The 8537-nt window shown below is 39.2% G+C and overlaps 1 long non-coding RNA gene and 1 pseudogene across 3 annotated transcripts; one reads left to right on the forward strand and one right to left on the reverse strand.

Moving 5' to 3' along the window:
- The first annotated feature begins 1075 nt into the window (after positions 1-1075).
- LOC133717054 (uncharacterized) lies at positions 1076-3265 on the forward strand. 3 transcript variants are annotated; one of them, XR_009849380.1, is made up of 6 exons: positions 1076-1418; positions 1641-1779; positions 1873-1907; positions 1990-2092; positions 2296-2880; positions 3164-3265. It is a non-coding gene; the product is annotated as an uncharacterized LOC133717054 (long non-coding RNA). The 3 variants fall into 3 exon arrangements; XR_009849379.1 differs by having other exon boundaries at positions 1077-1779; XR_009849381.1 differs by lacking the exon at positions 1873-1907 and having other exon boundaries at positions 1077-1779.
- Positions 3266-3965: 700 nt separating this feature from the next.
- Positions 3966-7456, reverse strand: LOC133716779 (L-type lectin-domain containing receptor kinase IX.1-like; annotated as a pseudogene).
- Positions 7457-8537: the final 1081 nt, after the last annotated feature.

Consider the following 8537-nt stretch of genomic DNA (forward strand, 5'->3'; position numbering starts at 1 on the left):
CCTCCTTGACTGGGGACTTGGGGGACTTGTACATACATGTACATTTACAAGCATAATTAGCTATAATGAGTTACGCTCATGGTACCGCCAGAGGTACTGATTCCCGCCAAAGGAATAGCCTACGGATACACAGCCAGGCGAGCTACAGCCTGAGCCTCAGATCGCCCCCAGATCGCCGCCGACGCTCCGCCATGCGCCTTGCCAAGATAGCATCAGAAGCTCCTAAAGCTGGGGACTGAAGCACATCAGTCCCACATCGAAAACAAGGAGAAGATCAGCCTCCTCCTCACCTATAAAAGGTTCTCTCCTCTCTCCTCATTAATTACGCATTTACTACTCATTTATTGTTATGCTGTCTATATGCATTGACTGACTTAGGCATCGGAGAAGTGAAGACCGCCCAACGCGGTCTCCCTCTGACGCCCTGTCTTTCGTTTGACAGCTAGCGAAGATCACCAAATCCACAGAGTAGCGGTCCGCCCACCGGACCCGCGTTAAACGAAGGTTTGGCTACCGCCAGACTTTGAGCATTAACACTTCATCGGAAAGCTAAAGAGAGACCAAGAAAAACAAGAGGAAACCCAGATTCAAGAGGAAAACAAACTAATTAAGCAAAACTATCACAACTAGATGTTCATTATATGTACCAAATGTGCAAATAATTACAAAGGCCAATACGTCTACTAACTATTGGCAGCTATCCTCGTTTAACTACCCATAGTGTTTAAGCTAGAAGTAAATGATGCGTGCGAGTCCAATCCTGCTCATTCCTGTAGATCTTGAGGCAGTGGCCGGCTGACTATGCATGTCATCTGGAAGTTCCGGCATTGGTGCTTCAGACTGAAGAATCTTCGTTACTTGTCCCGCTTTTGGTCTTTCTTTGTCGTTAGGGTTACTGCACCATAACCCCACAATTAACAAGCATTCCATTTCATTTCTATCATAATTTACTATCTTCTAATTCTGAGTTCACTGTTCATCGGCTTATGAACAGTGACGGCTCGAGCCGAGTCGGTTATGGGTCAAAAGACCGTGTTGTCCCTGCTTCATCTCTCTTGACCGAGTTTGTGTTTCTCTTGCTTTGACATCTGGGCTGCTGCTCAGTGTTATCGTGTCTATGATAGCTCACTCGACCGATAGGTAGATAGACAGAGAGCTTCAGTTTGAGAGAGAAATAGCGCGAGAGAGAGCTCCAGACTGTGTTCTATCTATCTAGGGACAGAGAGAGAGTTTCAGACTGAAGAAGAGGGAGACGGGAAGAAGTTGATGGTCGATTTGAACTGAAATTGAGTGAACTGATCATCCCACGTATTCTACGATGGGTTCGAATTTGTTTGGTTTTCTATTTTGTTGGTTTCTCAGTGTTTCTATCATCATACATCACCGTTTTGGGTTTTCCTGTTCAACAACCGATCTAGGTAGTTTTCAATTAACGTGGGTTTGGATTTTGTGGTTTTCTTTTTAACAAAAGTAAGAGAAGAGTTGGCTTTCTTTTCTTGGTAGGATTTGGATGTTCTTCGGTTATACGGTGGCTTCCTCGATTTCATGCGGTTTAGCTTTGTTTCGTAGCCTGGGTTTTAAATTTTCAATGGTCTGACTGTTTCTGTTTGTTGCTTTGTTTCTTTTTGTTTTGTATACAGTGCTTTGCATTTTGAGAATGTCGAGTATATGACGAGAAGATGAGGTTTTGGTGATGGAGGAGTTTTTGGGTTGTTGGCTTAACTTCGAGGCTGCGGTGTGTTCAGAAAGGCAGGGGAGCTGCTGTTTCTGATCTTTGAGGTGTGGCTTCAAACATGCAATCTGGGTATTTGATTTTTGTTTTTTTTTTTTTCTTCTGATTTCTCATGCATTGGTTTGTTGTCTTTGTTGTAGTTGGGTTTTGATGAGGAAGCAGAACATGAATTTGGGTATTTGATTTTCCATTCGTTTTGTTTTCCCTTTGGTTTCTTCTGATTTCTTATCCATTAGTTTCTTTGGTTTTCATTGTAGTGGTTTGACGTTGTTCTGCATCTGCTTGGGAAGAGTTCGTCTTTGAGTTTTGGATAATAGGATTTCAAATAGTGACAAGCAGAGAGGATATTTAGTTTTTGGGGTAAGTTGAGGATTTTGGTATTGATTATTTTGATATTTATGCTATCTCACCAGATGCACACACACTTGATGGAAGTACACATAAAGGGTAATTACTAATTTGAATGTTGGCTTCTGCTTTGTTCATTTTTTTTATTGGTCAATAACAATCAGTTAGGAACATTTAGTTTTCTTTTGAATGTGCTGCTACTTTTTTTCCTTCAGGTTGCTGCTGGGTTCTGAAGACAAGTGGCTCAAACGTATTGTAGGTTTTAATGTCGGACGTTAAACTAATAGCCGAAACATTCGGATTTTAAAATTAAAGCAAAGTTGAACCCTTTATTGTTAGGTTTTAATGGAAACTCACGCCCTTTGAGGTGCATATCGGACAAAAGCAATTTGATCACAATCATAAAAGCAAAGTTAATCTACATCTACCATTCACTCCAAAATTGCTGCAACTAAAAAGTAGTAATGCCCTTGGTTTTAATTTCTTTTTAGTTTAGGGGCTGTTCCTTTTTTGTGTTCTATAGAGATTAGAGACCTGATATTCTTATTTGTTAGCCTTTGTCTTTTGTTAGTTCTGTTTCTGTTGAACCTTTTTTATCTGTTGTGGAAATTGCAGTGCAGCTGTTTCATGATGCATGGAAATTTGGTTTTGAAACTGAAAGTTCAGTTTTTTCTGTTTTTGTTTTTATGCAAAAACCTTTCTATTGTTGCAGCCATAAGCATTAGAGGTATTCTCGAGCAAGAAATAGTAAAGGTTGCAGCTATGATCCTCCATATGACCTTAAACAGGGCTTACTGAAGGTAACATGCAATTATGTTCTCTATCTTTGCTTTTCTTTTTGAGGAAAGGATTGAGATCAGTTTTAGTTGTCACCACTTCTCACTTAGTTCTCACTATCCCTTAAGGGGAGTATTCATTGTCAATGAAGCTTACTATTTCCGATTTGGTTTCATAATCTGATGTGCATTGTTGCTATTTGACACGCATTACTTTATTGTATTTTGAGTATTGTATCTGCAGCTTCAGTCATTTCACCTTGCATCTGTTACATCATTATTCATTTATTTTTGCTCTTCTTACTAGATGTTATTTGAGGAGATGAATTCTTGGTTTCAGACTTGGCATCTCATTACTCATTTGCAAACTCCTAGCAAGCACAAAAAGTTTTATCTTTCTCAGGCAAGTCCTCCTTATCTCATACGTTTCTTCTATATATGTCTATGCATAAATTAGAGCTTCTGATCAATCAGTGATTGAATTTCTCTTTGTTTGGTTATGATTTGAAAGAAATTTCCCATTTTACTAATAGATATTGTTCACTAATGCAGATTATTATTATTATTTTTTTTCATTCTTAGTTTTGTAATTCATTCTTTGTTCTTTTTTATCTTGAACAGCCCAGCAACTGGTTGGTTTAACGTTTATTTTACGAATTGGTTCTCTTAGTGGGAATGTAATGACTGAAGCAGAATTTGGTCACTGATCCATAAATTAAAAAACCCAGATTGATGCTCTGCAATCTGGAGGTGTAAAATGAACTATTGTAACTGTGCATCAGCTTGCTGTGGTTTAAAGATGACTTTGTTAGTCAGAATATTGTTAATTGTAAAATTAACTATCGTATCTGTGCATTAGCTTACTGTGGTGAGTAAGTAGATCACTGTATTTTGGAGAAGCTGTTTTAACAGCATTTGGAATATATATTTGATCATTACCAATACATCTATATTAATGATAATGTTAGCTCCTGATATGGAGCATGAATCAATCTATTTTTGAGAAGCTGTTTTAACAACAGCTGTTTTATATATATGAACTAAATTTTCTATCTTTCAAAACTTCCACAATCCATTCCAAAACCCGCAGCAACGCGCGGGCACCTATACTAGTTCATTTCCAATTTCTCATCAGCTACATCCAGAAGAACACCTTCGCGATATGATTGCCATACCCACCCGAAGAGTAGCAAGTGATATTTTCCATCCCGGTAAGTCCTCCTTCCGCAAGCAATTTCCAAGGCCACGACTCCAAAACTAAACATGTCCGATTCTTTGCTAACCCTCCCATGGTTAGCATATGCCGGTGCTTATGTAGCCCAAAGTCCCTGCCACCCCCTTTATTTGTGCGTTCAGCTGGGAGTCCATCAACTTAGCAATCCCAAAATCACCAAGCTTAGTGTTGAAATTATTGTCCAGCAATATGTTAGCTGATTTAACATCCCTATGAAGGATCGTTGCACTGCTCCACCTCTTAGTGTAGATAATGAAGGGCTGTAGTCAATCCCAAGGCTATTTTATACCTTATATGCCACTGCAAGGTTGTTGTTCTAGAGCCAAATAGATGCGTGTCAAGGCTACCGTTAGGCATATATGCATAAACAAGTAAGCACTCGCTTTGCTTCATAACACCATCCTATGAATTGAACCACGTTTCTATGTATAAGCCGGCTTATTATTTGGACCTTGTTGATGAAGATATTCTCATACCACTAGGAATCTGCAAATATTCTCTTGACAGCAACTGTGCGGCCAAAATCTTGTATAATTCCTTTGTAAACTTTACCTGAACCACCTTGGCCTAGTCTCGCTTCATCTGCAAAGCCTTTGGTCGCTGCAACTAGTTCTTGATAGGTAAACTCTCGAAAGGCCTCTCAAGATCTTTATTTATGGAGGTCACATCCTTGGAGTGATTCAAATATTGTTCATCAATGCAAGCTTTGCGGTTCTTATTAACTACCAACCAACACAAGGCAACACCAAGCATCAGAATAATAAAAGGAACTGCGGTGAGCCATGCCATCAAGAATGCCTTCCACCTTTGTGGTTTCATTATTTTTTGGCTTCTTTTCTCATCAGGATCCTGGCTAGAAATAAAATACCATGAATTTATAGCATGGCTCTGTACGGTTCGTCCATGCCAGTAGCAGCTGCAAAACCAATTGTCACCCATTCTGGAAGAATGTTTCTTAAGTCAATATGGTAAGAAAGGGAAGAAGTACGTGAACGTTACATCGGTATGAAACACCAGAATTTCCTCATATGTCCAAAAGACTTGGAGATCTTTCATTGTAGCATTGTAAATGATCAGTGCATTAGCCACCTTCCTTGATTCTTTGCTGCTAAAATTCCAGCTGGCAGTAACAGCATGAGGAGATTTTATTGATGTTGATCCCAACAAGGGGTTCAACATGCAGGATCCCAGGTGTTTTGATAGGTATCGAACTCAACAACTAGAATTTGAATTTCGGACTGTTGATTAAAACAAGTGGTACTGTTGAACAATCCAAGAACGCCAGCAGCAGAGTTAACCGGAACTGGATAGCCGACAGGAGCAAGGAAAAATGCAAATCCATCACTAAATGAGTTTCTGTTGGCAGTGTCAATCATGAAAGTAAAATGAGTAGCAGTCCCAAAGCTGCAAAGGTTGTGCATAAGTACACCGCCCTACACGAAAAAAATCTATAGATGAGGTGAGTTGAACATTTCCTGATATAGGTTTGGCATCACCTTCATAGAGTATGTTCTCTGTATCAGAGTTGAACTGATAGGGGTCGTCTAGAGTACCTTGATGTATGTCATACCCTTATTTTTTTTATTTTTTATTTACTTTTAGTAAATTAATATAGTGGAAACCTACTGAACTGGTCAACAGGTTACCCAATTAAATATCGACATGTGTCATTTTTAAAAATAAAATTTACCATATTAACAACACACTCTTTCTTGATATGTAACATTGTTAAAAATCATGTAACAAGTATTGTCAAAATAATAAATTACACATAGTTGAACTACAATTACGACTTATGACAACAGTTGTTGTGGTTATTGTAATTGAGTGGTCAAAGATGTAAATATCATATTTGGACAACTTTTATCAAATGGAGAACCTCGATTATCAAGTGGAAAAGCTCCTTACAATACTGAGTTGTTACATATCTTTTGGTCTAATTTTAATTTTACCATGTTCACAACACAAATGTTGTCGGAATTGTAAAATGGTTGGTAATCTTGTAAATTGTATAGTTTTTGAAGTAATTACTACAATCAGAATAAAAGTTACCGCTTTTACACAATTAGTTGTGAGTTATGGTAAAATATGTAGTCATTGAGTAATTATTCCATTAATGATAAAAATATAAAGATTTACCACTTTGACAACAAATTTGTTGTTGCAGTTGTTAAATTGTCCATAAATTAGTACATTAGTTTAGGTTGAGTAATTACTATAAGAGAAAAATGCACCATCAGTGCCTCAACTCTTGTGCACCGGCCAAGTTGATACCCAGACTCTCAGTGCTACCAATGTGATACCTGAACTCATATTTCGCTATCGATGAGGTACTTCCGTCAGATTTCGCTGACGACTCTGTTAGACATGTGATGTGGCAAGCATGTGGGCCCCAAAAATGCCATGAAATTACTTAAATGACCCTAGATTTTTTTTTTTTTTTTACAATTTTCTCTCTCCTCCTCCTCTTCTTCTTCTTCTTCCTTTGTTCTTGTTGCTGCGATCTCAATCTTCCCAGAAAGCTTTACATTTTTTTTTTAGTTCAAGAATCAACTTTCATTAGTCCAGAATAGAATTACAGTATATATAATGTTTACATCAACCCCAAGACTGATTACATGGGTTTTAGAGGAAGAATAGCCTGGAAAAACTCTGATGCACACATAAAACATTACAATCATTTTAAATCAACCGTAATGCATTCACAATGCTTTATCATTTCGTTGTAACATTCACAATGCATTGTGTGCCCACATCTCCTTCTGTAATGCTTGCAGCCGTAACCCATCTTCCCAAAACTGGGATGTTCATTGCTTGAGCCTTCCATGAGAGTTGGAGGAAAGGAAGGGAATCACAGACAAAGCAAAGAAGAAGTTTCCCGATTTGGGAAGGATGGGAGTTTGGCTTCTTTGTTTGTCTGAATCCCCTCAATTAGAAAGAGACAGAGACAGCCACCCCCATCCTTTACTTCACATACATAACCCAATGGCCACAACCACAGTGACCCATACAAACAACTCAGAGACTCAGGCTTCACCCTCTGTCCATACTTGTTCTTCATCTTCTCATCAAACTCTTTAGCCTTAATCTCTGCAATTTTTTCAGCATTAATTGGCCATGGACTCCTCTTGAACCTTAGCAAGCCGCCGACTCCTCTTCTTCGTCGTGGCCTCTCTCTCGGCTTCGATCCAATCCTTCACTCTCTCGCCCAACAGCTCTGCACAACACAACACAACACAACTCAACATCAACACCACCATCTGCATCATCAGCTTTGCCATCAAAACAACGCATTCCAACCTCACCAATAGTTTGGCCTATGAATGAAGAGAGAAGTGAGATTCCGGAAATCATGAGAAACGTCATACCCACCATTGAAGCTGCTTGGACTGCTTGAGCTACGCTCTAAGCTTTGGAACACCATTTTCCCCGACAAGTTCATTCTCGGGCTGCTCGAGCTCCGTCCCACCCTCGCTGCCTGATCCGCCGCCACTCTTTGCTCGATTTCCTGAATCTTGACTGCCGTTTTGGCCCGCGCCGTCTTGCGGTGGAGGGAGAACATTGGGTTCGGATTCGGGTTCGATTTGTCCGAATCGAGGGAGAGTCGGGGCAGGTCGTCATGCTCGTGCCCTGAGGACAAGGACGAGAGCAAGAGGCGCGAGGAGATGGAGATGGAAACGCCATACCCATAGAAATTGCAATTGGAAACCCTAGGTTTATTTGCTTGTTTCTTGATTTTGGGGGCATACTGAATTTTCTTTCTGGGAAGATTGAGATCGCATCAACAAAGGAAGAAGAAGAAGAAGAGGAGGAGAGAGGAAATTGTAAAAAAAAAAAAAACTAGGGTCATTTTAGTCATTTCATGGTATTTTTGGGGCCCACGTGCTTGCCACGTCACACGTCTAACGGAGCCGTCAGCGAAATCTGACGGAAGTACCTCATCGATAGCGAAATATGAGTTCAGGTATCACATTGGTAGCACTAAGAGTCTGGGTATCAACTTGGCCGGTGCACAAGAGTTGAGGCACTAAGAGTCTGGGTATCACATAGGACAAAAGTTACCGCTTTTACATCAATTGTTGTGGTTGTGGTAAAATGTATAGTCATTGTAATAATCATTTCATTAATGATAAAAACATAAAGATTTACCACTCTGACAACAAATTTATTGTCACACTTGTGAAATTATCCATAAACTAGTACATAGGTTGTAGGTGGAGTAATTACTATAATTAGAACAAAATTATCGTTTTTTCATCAATTGTTGGAGTTTGTGGTAAATTACGTCGATTAAAAGTAATTACTAATTCGATGATGGACATAACACAATATACTACTTTAATTACGCAAGGGAGAACTTTATTACACAAATGAGGACGGGTAAAGCATGGGCATTAACATTTCTCATACATGTTCTATTTTATATAATATTTACCACTCTGAGGAC

The sequence above is a fragment of the Rosa rugosa genome, chromosome 6 (genome assembly GCF_958449725.1).
Source record: "Rosa rugosa chromosome 6, drRosRugo1.1, whole genome shotgun sequence".
Classification (NCBI taxonomy): domain Eukaryota; kingdom Viridiplantae; phylum Streptophyta; class Magnoliopsida; order Rosales; family Rosaceae; genus Rosa; species Rosa rugosa.